This window comes from Theropithecus gelada, chromosome 10 (assembly GCF_003255815.1).
Source record: "Theropithecus gelada isolate Dixy chromosome 10, Tgel_1.0, whole genome shotgun sequence".
NCBI classification, from domain to species: Eukaryota; Metazoa; Chordata; class Mammalia; order Primates; family Cercopithecidae; genus Theropithecus; species Theropithecus gelada.
In genome coordinates, this window is record NC_037678.1 from 68268057 (window position 1) to 68281017 (window position 12961).

General features: G+C 41.4%; 1 protein-coding gene across 3 annotated transcripts in view; it reads right to left on the reverse strand.

Annotated features, from left to right (window-relative positions):
- Positions 1–12961, reverse strand: part of ITCH (itchy E3 ubiquitin protein ligase) — a 139229-nt gene that overhangs the window by 66733 nt on the left and 59535 nt on the right. The window lies entirely within an intron of this gene.

Here is a 12961-nt window from a genome sequence, read left to right on the forward strand (position 1 = left end):
CCCTTTTTTTTTTTTTTTTTTTTTTTTTTTTTTTTTTTTTTTTTTTTTTTTTTTTTTTGAGACGGAGTCTGGCTCTGTCGCCCGGGCTGGAGTGCAGTGGCCGGATCTCAGCTCACTGCAAGCTCCGCCTCCCGGGTTTACGCCATTCTCCTGCCTCAGCCTCCCGAGTAGCTGGGACTACAGGCGCCCGCCACCTTGCCCGGCTAGTTTTTTGTATTTTTTAGTAGAGACGGGGTTTCACCGTGTTAGCCAGGATGGTCTCGATCTTCTGACCTCGTGATCCGCCTGTCTCGGCCTCCCAAAGTGCTAGGATTACAGGCTTGAGCCACCGCGCCCGGCCAAAAAGGAGCTGTCATTTATTCAAAGCAATGACATCAACTGGAGGGATAGAAAGGAGGGAAGAACACTAACAGGAAATGTCAGACTGAAAGCTACTGCTACTGTTAGCTAAATATAGTTGATTCCTTTTCCTTCCAGAGGGGCTCTAGTCATAGATTAGAAACAAGGACATAAGTAGCCAGTCTGCACATGTCTCCGCCAAGGCTCTGGTATGTACTACCTCCAAACCACTACACGGTACTAACCCATACTCCTAGGAATTTCAGAATAAGCCTGAACAAAATAAAATCTAATAGATTCAACTAACAGAGGCTGGGTGCTGTGGCTCACGCTTTTAATTGCAACACTTTGGGAGGCTGAGGTGAAAGGATCACTTAAGCGCAGGAGTGAGAGATCAGCCTGGGCAACATGACAAGACCCTGTCTGTACAAAAAAATTTAAAAAGTAGCTGGGCATGGTGGGGCACGCCTGTAGTCGAAGCTACTGAGGAGGCTGAGGTGGGACGATTGTTTGAGTCTGGGAAGTGGAGGCTGCAGTGAGCTGAGCTTGCGCCACTGCACTCCAACCTGGAGACAGAGTGAGAGCCTGTCTCAAACAAAACAAAGAAACAGAGACGCAGTATCATTTTTCGTAAAACGTGTATTGCAATGATTTATTTTTAATAAAAACTGTGTGTTTTGATATACATAGTGAAAAACATTACTGCAGTCAAGCTAATTAACATCTCTCTCCTCGCATAGTTTTGTTTTTCTTTCTTTTTTTTTAGACAGAGTCTCATTCCATCGCCCAGGCTGGAGTGCAGTGGTGTGATCTCAGCTCACTGCAACCTTCACCTCCCAGGTTCTAGTTCTTATGCCTCAGCCTCCCAACTAGGTAGGACTACAGGCACCCACCACCATGCCCAGCTAATTATTTTGTAGAGACAGGGTTTTGCCATGTTGCCCAGGCTGGTCTTGAACTCCTAACCTCAAGCAATCCTCCCTCCTTGGCCTCCCAAAGTGCTACGATTATAGGCATGAGCTGCTGCGTACCTGTCCTCATATTTTAAAAGACATTTTCAAACTATGTACCACAGAAATCCTTTAGGGCCTTTCTATTCAAAGTGTGGTCTTTAAAACAAAAGGACAGCACTATACAGGAGCTTGTCAGAAATGCCCAAACTTCAAAACTATTCTAGACCTACTACATCAGAGCTAGCATTTTAACAAGATCCCCAGATTATATATGTGGAGAGTAAGTTATGACAAGCACTACTTTGGGGGTTCCCCAAATGCTTATTTTTAATAGAGGGACAACTCAGTAATTGGCAGTCAGCACCTGATTAGTGTTGACTACCTGCAGAACATAGTATGAATGCAGGAAGAGTCAGCTTTGACACTGCTTCCCTTCTAACTGAGGTTTCCAAAACCATTTAAGACTGCATATTGTCTCTCCATGCTATTTTAAGAGGTTCCTAATTAGTTTGAAAGAAGAGTTCCTGCTGCTTTTTAAATAACAGGTAACAACTAGTAGAATAGACCGAAAATTGGGAAATTAAGGTTTCTAGCTCTGACTCTGCTACTGATGAGTTATGTGACCAAAGAATGAATCCTAAAATGTATTATCTTGACTACAAGATTCCTAAAAATCTTTCAGCTAGAAAATTCATACTAAATTGCATATTCAGTGCTAGACAAGTTTTAGGGGTATGTGAGGGAGGGGGAGAACATTCAGTGCATGAGATAAATCTACTATGATAAAGGTACAGTAGAAACTGGATTCCAAAAATGCTATGATTTGTTGCTGGGGATTAACATTTTGGGAATTTTAACATCAATGCTATGTACCCTTCTAACATTTTGATCTCAGTTTTTCAATGGAATTATCTGATAACCCATACAACTCCTTAAATTTCCTTGATACTGAGAATTGTTCCTCTTTCTAGATCCTGAACTCTAAAATCCCTCTAACTACAACTTCCTATTCATTCTACCTGCCTCCTGCAATATCTTTTATTCAGTCTCATCACAATCTTTACAGTTCATCAGCTCACTTCACACCTCACTTGAACTTCAATCATAGGCTACTTTCCCTAGTAGTTTCAATTCCTTCACCCTTGCCCAACTGCTTCCCCTCCCAGAAATTCTTTCACCACAACTAATCCCTTTTCTACTTTGTCCACTACTATTTTCTCGGACCAACAAGTAATGCTGAAGAACGTTCCAGTTGAGAAGTCAGGTGTATTTTAGTGGAGTAAACAAACTAAGTAAACTAGCATATTAAAGAGCAGGCTGCTCTACAAATGATCCTGATAAATTTTCCACTGGGCCCAGCAAAGATAAGGTCAGAGATTTTCACTTCCAATTATTTAAGACAAAAACTCTTTTCTCCCCTCTTATTAAAAAGAAGAAATTGCCAGGGCACAGTGGCTCACGCCTGTAATTCCAGCACTTTAGGAGGCCAAGGTGGACAGATCACTTGAGATCAGGAGTTTGAGACCAGCCTGGCCTATATGGCAAAACCCCATCTCTGCTAAAAATACAAAAATTAGCTAGGCATGCGCCTGTAGTCCCAGCTACTCAGAAGGCTGAGCTGGGAGGATCGCTTGAACCCAAGAGGCAGAGGTTGTGGTGAGCGGAGATTGCACCATGGCACTCCAGCCTGGGCAACAGAGCAAGACTCTGTCTCAAAAACAAACAAACAAACAAACAAATCACAGCTCAAGACTCCTGGGAGCTCGGGAATTATAAATGATGGATGATTTTGACAACCCAACCTAGTAGTAAAACCATGGGTTCAATGAGATTAGTGTGCTGGTATTAAAATTAATGTGAATAAAGAAATTAATAATTTGGTAGGACAAAAAGCTCTAAGTCCTATACAATCATACAGACCTAGGCAAAAGATAGAAAAAAATTAAAATTGTGCTTCAGTCTATATATTTGTATTATAGAGTATTCAAATTCCTAAAACTGGATTATGTCAAAGAGACCAAGCCAACATTGGCTACAGTTGACATTATTCAACAACTTCATTTGGGTTATCTATACTGCTTAGAAATCAATCAGTTTCTACATCTCTAATCCACTCCTGGACCCATCCCCAGTGCCCCCTGCAAACCTTTTCCATCTCCTCAAATTGCTAATACCAATCTGTAGCTATCCCTGACTCTTCCTCTTCCTTAAAATAATGATTATCTGCTATCCCTCAACTTTCTCCCATACCTTAAAATTTCTCTGTGCCACTAACTATCTTCATCTGTTTCCCATGTCTGAAAAAGTCTCTCTCCCTTTCTTCAAGGATGATTTGCCTATTATGTCCTGGATGGCAGACTATATCCTCTAGGACTGCCCAACATCTTTTAATGCTTTCTTGCATCTTAATTACATTCCTTTCTTACAGACCTTTTGTCTTACTCCACAAATATAATCAATCACCCAAACCTAAAATGTTTCCTCAATCCTATCTATTCCTCAAGCTGTTTCCCATTCCCCTTTCCTTCACTATACTCTTTTTTTAAATGCAGTTGGCCAGGCACGGTGGCTCACGCCTGGAAGGGTGCGGTGGCTCATGTCTGTAATCCCAGTACTTTGGGAGACTGAGGCAGGAGGATCACAAGGTCAGGAGTTTGAGATCAGCCTGATCAACATGATGATGAAACCCCGTCTCTACTTAAAAAAAAAAAATACAAAAATTAGCTGGGCGTGGTGGTGTGTGCCTGTAATCCCAGCTACTCGGGAGGCTGAGGCAGGAGAATCACTTGAACCTGGGAGGCAGAGGTTGCAGGGAGCCAAGATGGCACCATTGCACTCCAGCCTGGGCTGGAAATGCAGCCATTTTGAAATGGAGACTCCATTTTTAAAAAAAAAAAAAAGCCGTTAATATAGTCAGTGCATTTTAATTTTTTTTTCCTTTGGGGTTTTGCTCTGTCACCCAGGCTAGAGTGCCGTGGCACAGTCATGGTTTACTGCAGCCTCAGCCTCCCAGGCTCATGTGATCCTCCCGCCTCAGCCTCCTGGGTAGCTGGGAATACAGGCATGTACCACCATGCCCAGCTAATTTTTGTATGTTTTTGTAGAGACAGGGTCTTGCCATGTTGCCCAGGCTAGTTTCAAACTCCAGGGTTCAAGCTATCTGCCCACCTCAGCCTCCCAAAGTGCCATGATCATAGGCATGAGCCACTGTGCCTAGCCCCCATTTTAATTTTTAAAACAGACTTTCAAAGAACAAACGTAACCTCTAATTATAAAATAAAAATTATCTGCCATCCTATATCCTGGAGATAATTACCACCAAGATATAGGACTATCTCTTGTCAGTCCTTTGCATTGGATATGACTGCAATCACATACTGTATAACAGTTTCATGTTCTGGGTGGGTTTTTATTTGATTAGTTACTCAGTACATATTGGGCATTTCCCCCAAATTATTGAAAATCATTTTGAATGACTGTAGAAAATTATATATAGACACGCCACAATTTAATCATTTTCTTTCATTAGTCTTTTTGGGGTTTTTTTTTTTTTTTTTGAAACATTGTTTCACTCTGTTGCCCAGGCTGGAGTGCACAGGCACAATCACTGCTCACTGCAGTTCCGACCTCCCCAGGCTCAAGTGATCCTCCTATTCTACAGGCACACCCCACCACACCTGGCTAATTTTTGTATTTTTTGTAGAGACAGGGTTTATCCATGGTGACCATGGTAGTCTCGAACTCCTGGGCTCAAGTGATCCACCCACCTCGGCCTCCCAAAGTGCTGTGATTACAGGCGTAAGCCACCATGCCCTGCCTGGATTTCTTTTTTAGACAGATTACAAAATAGAACAGCCAAGTCAAAACATGCAAATATTTTGAAAGCTGAAAAATACTGGTTGCTTGTTTGTTTTTTTGTTTGTTTTGTTCTTGAGACAAAGTCTCGCTCTTGTCCCCCAGGCTGGAGTGCAATGGCACCATCTCAGCTCACTGCAACCTCCACCTCCTGGGTTCAAGTGATTCTCCTGCCTCAGCCTCCCCAGTAGCTGGAAATACAGGTGCCTGCCACCACGCCCGGCTAATTTTTGTATTTTTAGTAGAGATGGGGTTTTACCATGTTGGCCAGGCTGGTCTCAAACTCCTGACCTCAGGTGATCCACCTGCCTCGGCCTGCTAAAGTGCTGGGATTACAGGCATGAGCCACTGCGCCCAGCCTAAATTGTTTCTTTTTAATAGTGTTTCTTTTGGGTTTCTGAGACAGATTTTCGCTCTGTCACCTAGCCAGGAATGCAGTGGCGTGATCTCAGCTCACTGCACCTCCACCTCTCAGGTTCCAGAGATTCTCCTGCCTCAGCCTTTTGCGTAGTTGGGACTACAGACGCAGGCTACCATTCTGGACTAATTTTTGTATTTTTAGTAGAGACAGGGTTTCGCCATGTCACCCAGGCTGGTCTCGAACTCCTGGATTCAAGCAATCCACCTGCCTTGGCCTCCCAAAGGTACTGGGATTATAGGCATAAGCCACTGTGCCTGGCCCTAAAAAATAGTTTTAAAGGTAATAATTGATCTGTTCTCCCATTTGCTGGACATTTTCAAACTATGTATCGCAAAAAAAAAAAAATACCCACTTCACCACAAAGTTTTAAAATCTTTGCCAATTTGGTAAGCAAAAATGTTAATGCTTTTTTAAATTGAAGATGAATAATATTTCATATAATTACAGGTCATTTGAGTTTCTTTCATGAACTATATATATATATGTTTTTTGTACATTTATCTATCATAAGGGAATAATTCTGCCTATTTTTAAGACATCTTTACAATCTGAGAATACTGAGCATCTCATATTGGTTAAATATTTCCTTTCTTTTGATACTACATTTTTAAATTGTAAGAGTTTTATATTTCTATATAGCAAAATTTATTCAGCAATGAGCTCTTCATATTTTCTTCTAGAGGTTTTAGTTTAATTTTTTAAAATCAATTTAAAAGTCAACATCGAATCTACTCTCATCTTGGGATAAGCTAAGGCACTAACCTGATTTTTCTTTTTCCAAACAGCCAGTTTTCCCCAGCTTATTAATCTAAGACTTAATTCTCTTTTGCAGCGTTTGATACTGTTAAATGTCCCATCTTTTTTTTTTTTTTTGGACACAGAATCTCACTCTGTCACCCAGGCTGGAGTGCAGTGGCACGATCTCGGCTCACTGCACTCTCCACCTCCCGGGTTCCAGCAATTCTCCTGCCTCAGCCTCCTGAGTAGCTGGAATTACAGGTGCATGCCACCACACCCAGCTACCTTTTCTTGTATTTTTAGTAGAGATGGGGTTTTGCCATGTTGGCCAGGCTGGTCTTGAACTCCAGACTCAAATGAATCGCCCACTTCGGCCTCCCGAAGTGCTGAGATTACAGAAGTGAGCCACCGCCACCGGCCAAATGTACCATCTTTTAAAAAACATTTTTCTCTTAATTTCTGTGACAGTGCTTTTGTAATCTTGTACTCCCACTTCTCATCATCCCTTTTTTGGTTTGTCCTCTTCCTACCATCCACTAAATATAGGTCTCTATGGTTGTGTTCTTGTTCTCCTTTTCTTTCTCCACAGATTTTTCCCTAGGATCTCAAACTCCATGATTTCTAAGGTTATCTCAGAGAACGATTCCCAAATCAATCTCTACTCTTTATCTCACTCCCATCCTCCAGTATCAAATTATCAACTAAATGCGAGAGATCTAGAATAACTCTCCCGGCCGGGCGCGGTGGCTCAAGCCTGTAATCCCAGCACTTTGGGAGGCCGAGGCGGGCGGATCACGAGGTCAGGAGATCGAGACCATCCTGACTAACACGGTGAAACCCCGTCTCTACTAAAAAATACAAAAAAAAAACTAGCCGGGCGAGGTGGCGGGCGCCTGTAGTCCTAGAATAACTCTCCCATCCCAAGGCCCACCCTATCTTCCTTTTTTTAAAAGACAGTGTTGCTCTGTCACTCAGGCTGGAGTGCAATGGCACAATCACAGTTCACTGCAACTCTGAACTCCTGGGCTCAAGGGATCCTCCTGCCTTAGCCTCCCAAGTAGCTGGGACTACAGGAGCATGCTACCTTACCTGGCTAATTTTTTATTTTATGTAGAGATGGGGTCTTGCTGTGTCCCTCAGGCTGGTCTCAAACTCCTGGGCTGAGGCAATCATCACTCTTGGGCCTCCCAAAAAGCACTGGGATTATAGGTGTCAGCCATTGTGCCCTGCCAGGTTCCTCCCATTCCTCTAAACATTCCCTTCCTGTGGTCTCCCCTCCCTTTTAGGTTTTGGTTCTACGGATGATACTGCTGTCTTTCCAAGGCAATTTTACTTTTTATCTCCCTGTGCTTCTTGACACTCAGTATCTAAGACCTGTTGATCCCACTTTCACATTCTCCCTCTACTCTTCCACCATCACTGCCTCAGTTCTAGCCTTCATTACCTCTCAATAGATTATTGTAACAAATTTCCATATAGGGCTTTCAAACTTCACTCACCATATAATCCAAACTATATACCACTGTCAAAATACTGTTTCCTACAGAGTTCTGATCACACAGTCTCCTGTTCAAATATTTTAGGCTGGGCGTGGTGACTCATGCTGTAATCCCAGTACTTTGGGAGGCCAAGAAGGGTGGATCATCTGAGGTCAGGAGTTCGATACCAGCCTGTCCAACATGGTAAAACCCCATCTCTACTAAAAATACAAAAAATTAGCCGGGCCTAGTGGTACACGCATGTAATCCCAGCTACTCTGGAGGTTGAGGCAGGCGAATCACTTGAACCCAGGAAGCAGAGGTTGCAGTGAGCCGAGGTCACGCCACTGCACTCCCCATCTGGGTGACAGAGCAAAACTCAGTCTTAAAAACAAAACAAAACAACAAAAAAATCAAATTATTTTAAAAGGCATTCCTTTCCATTAAAAAAAAAAAAATTCTATAAATCTTTACTTGCAAACCTCCATCTGGTCCCAACCTATCTAACAATAAAAATAACATGGCTAAGCACATAGTTGTATCCCAACTTCGGGTGGCAATAAAGCATGATAGTTATGAGCTCAGGCTCTGAAGGTAAGGCAGTTCCAGGTTCAACTGTGCCACTTAACTCTATTAACTCAAGCAAGTTCTTTTCCCTTTCTAAGCCTGTTTTCTCATCACCTACAAAAATGAGACAATAGTACCTAATTTATAAACGTTTAAGGACTAACTGAAAGAAGAGACATGTTGAGCATAGTGTCTATCATATAAGGGCAAATAAATATAAATGGACTGATTCTACTCTCAAATCACCAAATGCCATTTTTCCCTTGAAATTACTGTATCTTTAGCCAAATATTGTGATTAAAGATTTTCTACAAAACAACCTGTGTTTTTCGCCACCTGTTTTTCTTCTTTCTCCTTAGAATTCCTTCTTCCCTCCAATTCCTCTAAGACATGCATATACAATTTATAACTCTGTTTTAAGGTCTTAGGTCAAAGATTATTTCTTCCATTAAGGCTTTATACATTTTACTTTACACACTATTTAATTTACATCTTTTGAAATAATCATGTATTATTTTCTAATAATAAACATAAAAACAACAGCAGTTCAAAAAAGAAAAAAGATTCAAAGTATCTTTCTAATAAAAGGGTATGAGATTAAGACAGAGTGACAGTTCTAGCGAATTCTGCATGCTTGGACTTTGGGGAAGTCCTTATATAATTTTCCATTATATAAGAAGTCTGTTTCCATTATCTGTTGTTATTTCCCATAAGAGTTATAATTTGCAAAAACGTGTGTGTCTAACCATAGTGTTCTCAAAATGCAGACTCTGGTCTAGCAGCATCAGCATCACATGGAAATGTGTTAGAAATGCAAATCTTGAGCCCCACCCCAAACCTAATTAACCAGGTGATTCTAATGTGCTCTAAAGTTTGAGAAGCAGGGTCATACTAAAATAGTACTGGCGGTTTATTTTATTTATTTTAATAAGTTTAAGTTCTTTTAGTAAAGTGTGAGGCTAAAACTAAAAATAGATTGTGAAAATCAATGCGGCAATCCATACAGTATACAGAATTGTCAGCGGAACCAGCATCACCATTGGCTTTGAAAAGCAATTAGCTGGCTGGGGTGCGGTGGCTCACGGCTATAATCCCAGCACTTTGGGAGGTCACAGTGGGCAGATCACTTGAGGTCAGGAGTTTGAGACCAACCTGGCCAACATGGTGAAACTTCATCTCTACTAAAAATACAAAAAGTTAGCTGGGTGTGGTGGTGCATGCCTATAATCCCAGCTACTCAAAAGGCTGAAGCAGAATCACTTGAATCCGGGAGCTGGAGGTTGCAGTGAGCTGAGATCACGCCACTGCACTCCAGCCTGGGCAACAGAGCGAGATATAGGCTCAAACAAAAAAGAAAAAAAAAAGCAATTAGCTGCTAATTATGTGCCATTATATCTTTGTTCCCCTATTCCACAATCTTACAAACATCTGCTAATTTCAATATACATATACATCTGACCTACACATAAGTTCATAAGTTATGGACAGGATAGAGAATCTCAGACAACCAAAATGCTATTATAGTACAACAAGGTCATAAGAAATATTCAAATCAAAGAGGAACAATCAAGAAGGCACATGTGCTGGGCGTGATGGCTCATGTCTGTAATCCCAACACTTTGGGAGGCCGAGATAGGGCAACTGCTTCAGGCGAAAAGTTTGAGACCAGCCTGGGCAACAGAGCGAGAGCCTGTCTTTAAAATATAATAATAAATTTTAAAAAACGCACATCTAATGACAAAATCTTGAAAATCAGGCACCAATCATCTTGGTACTTCATAAAAATAAATAAATAAATAAATGAACAGAAGAAACACTGAGAAACATAAATGAACACTGAGAAACATAAATGAACAGAAGAAACACTGAGAAACATAAAACATCCTGACATGCTGTGGGGAAAACAGATCAACAAATACATTCATGATACAGACAGTGCTTGAATTAAGAGCAAAAGCTAAAATAACCTAAGGCTATTAGTAAACTTCCTAAATGATAACTATGGGGATGGAGGGAAGGATGTGAAGCCCTTGTCCACTAAATATATACTGCCCTGCCTTTTAGTTTTATAGTCATGAAATCTGCAAACAAAAGCAAAGGAGAAAAGGCAGTCACAGCTATGACTACTACTCATAATTGTGTAGTAACATTTAAACAGCATTTGACAGTTTACAAAATGCTTTTCAAACCTATCATCTCAAAGGTGTGTGTGCTCTGGAATAAAAGCTGATGCACAGGAACTTATGCTTAACACAAAAGACGTACTCAAAGATTGTCAGGCAGTCTCAGAAACCTAGAAGACATTGTTCCCCAAATTATTTATGACAATGATTCACGTAGGAAGATAAAAAGCACTGATGAAATAGCATTAAGTAGGGGATCCAGCAATGCCTTTATAAGATATTTAAAGATGTCCAGAGTACAAGTGGTTTGATGAAAATATTTTAAGAAAGAGACTTGCAGAAAACAAGCAAGCAACAACACATTGGCATAACAGAACCTTTTAATCAACATATAAAATTCGATCACATATCCACTTATTAATGCAAAGATGCAGGTTTATTGTGTAAAAGAAGAGGTTAATGACCAATGCAAACTGAAATACTAAAACATTTTATGGGGGAACTTTCAGGAATTCAAGAAATCTTCTACTAAAAATAATCATACTAAAAAAAGACATAAGAGACATAATAGGAGACTTCAGTCTACAGATAAATATGTAATTTTTTAAACCTGTCCTATTGCTTTTTTTTTTTTGAGACAGGGTCTAACTGTCATCGTGCTGAGTACACTGGCATGATCTCAGCTCACTGAACTCCCCAGCTCAAGTGATCCTCCCACTTTGGGTGCCCTCCCCACTCCAACAGCTGGGACTACAGGCACGCGCCACCAGGCCTAATTATTGTTTTTTATTTTAATTTTTTTGTTGTTGTTTTGTTTTCTGTAGAGATGAGGTCTCACTCAATTGCCCAGACTGGTCTCAAACTCCTAGGCTCAAGTGATCCTCCTGTCTTAGCCTCCCAAAGTGCTGGGATTACAGGTGTGAGCTACCACGCCCGACCCCACTGAGTTTAATCACAGTGAAGAATAAAAGTATCTGTTCTTTTCTAGGCAAGAAGTTACTGCTCCTTAAAATTCTACCTCTTGTGAGACTAGTTTAGATGATTCTTCGTCATAGAAATGTGAAGGTAGATATCTATTAGGTAAGACACAACAGCTTTACAAACTGATTTTCCTAAAGATCTTGATAAGTTGTCTTTAACTTTTTATTATGAAAACTTTCATATATTGGCCGGGCACGGTGGCTCATGCCTGTAATCCCAGCACTTTGGGAGGCCGAGGAGGGCAGATCACAAGGTCAGAAGATTGAGACCATCCTGGCCAACATGGTGAAAACCCGTCTCTACTAACAGTACAAAAAATTAACTGGGTGTGGTGGCGGGCATCTGTAATCCCAGCTACTCGGGAGGCTGAGGCAGGAGAATCGCTTGAACCCTGGAGGCAGAGGTTGTAGTGAGCCAAAATCGCACCACTGCACTCCAGCCTGGGTGACAGAGTGAGACGCCATCTCAAAAAAAAAAAAAAAACAAAACAAAACTTCCATATATTGGCCAGGCACAGTGGCTTATGCCTGTAATCCCAGCACTTTGGGAGGCTGAGGCAGGCAGATCACTTGAGATCAGGAGTTCAAGACCAGCCTGGCCAACATGGCGAAACCCCATCTCTACTAAAAATACAAACAGCCGGGCATGGTGGTGTGTCCTGTAGTCCCAGCTACTCAGGAGGCTGACATAAGAGAATCACTTGAACCCGGGAGATGGAGGTTGCAGTGAGCTGAGATCACGCCACTGCACTCCAGCCTAGGTGAAAGAGCGAATCTCTGTTTAAAAAAAAACCAAAAAAAACAAAAACAAAACCCATAGATGACAAATGCAGATAGACTAATATAATAAACTCCCATGTACCTACCAAGACAGCTTCAACAACCATCAGTATTTTGTTCTACTTGCTTCACCTATCCTCCTCTGCAACATCTGACACTGTAATATCTCACCTTTGTGGATAATTTTCCCTTACAGTCTATGACATTACTTTTCTCATTCTTCTCCCCTTCTGACTCCTCCTCCCGTGGTTCATCATCTTCTTCCTACTCACTGCTATGCAATTTGAGAAAAACAAAGAATCAAATGGAATTTTATAATCACTGCACTCTGTGGTTAAGACATGCCACTGACTGCTTTAAAAGCAGAATCATCTCCTTTCCTAATTTTATATGCTGTTACCAGTTTCCAGGATAACCAATAAGCAGTCTAAGTTAATTCACATAGCCCAAGGCTTTCAACACCTTTTAGATGAAGGGGGCCTGCCCCTCCATACCTGTGGGTATTTCTCATCAGGTGGAGACGAGAGACTGAGAAAAGAAGTAAGACACAGACACAGAGTACAGAGAAAGAACAGTGGGCCCAAGAGACCAGCGCTGGTCTCTGATTTCCCTCAGTATTTATTGATCACTATTTTTACTATCTTGGCGAGGGGAGTGTGGCAGGGCAACAGGGTGATGGTGGGAGAAAGTCAGCAGGGAAAAATGTAAGCAAAGGAATCTGTATCAT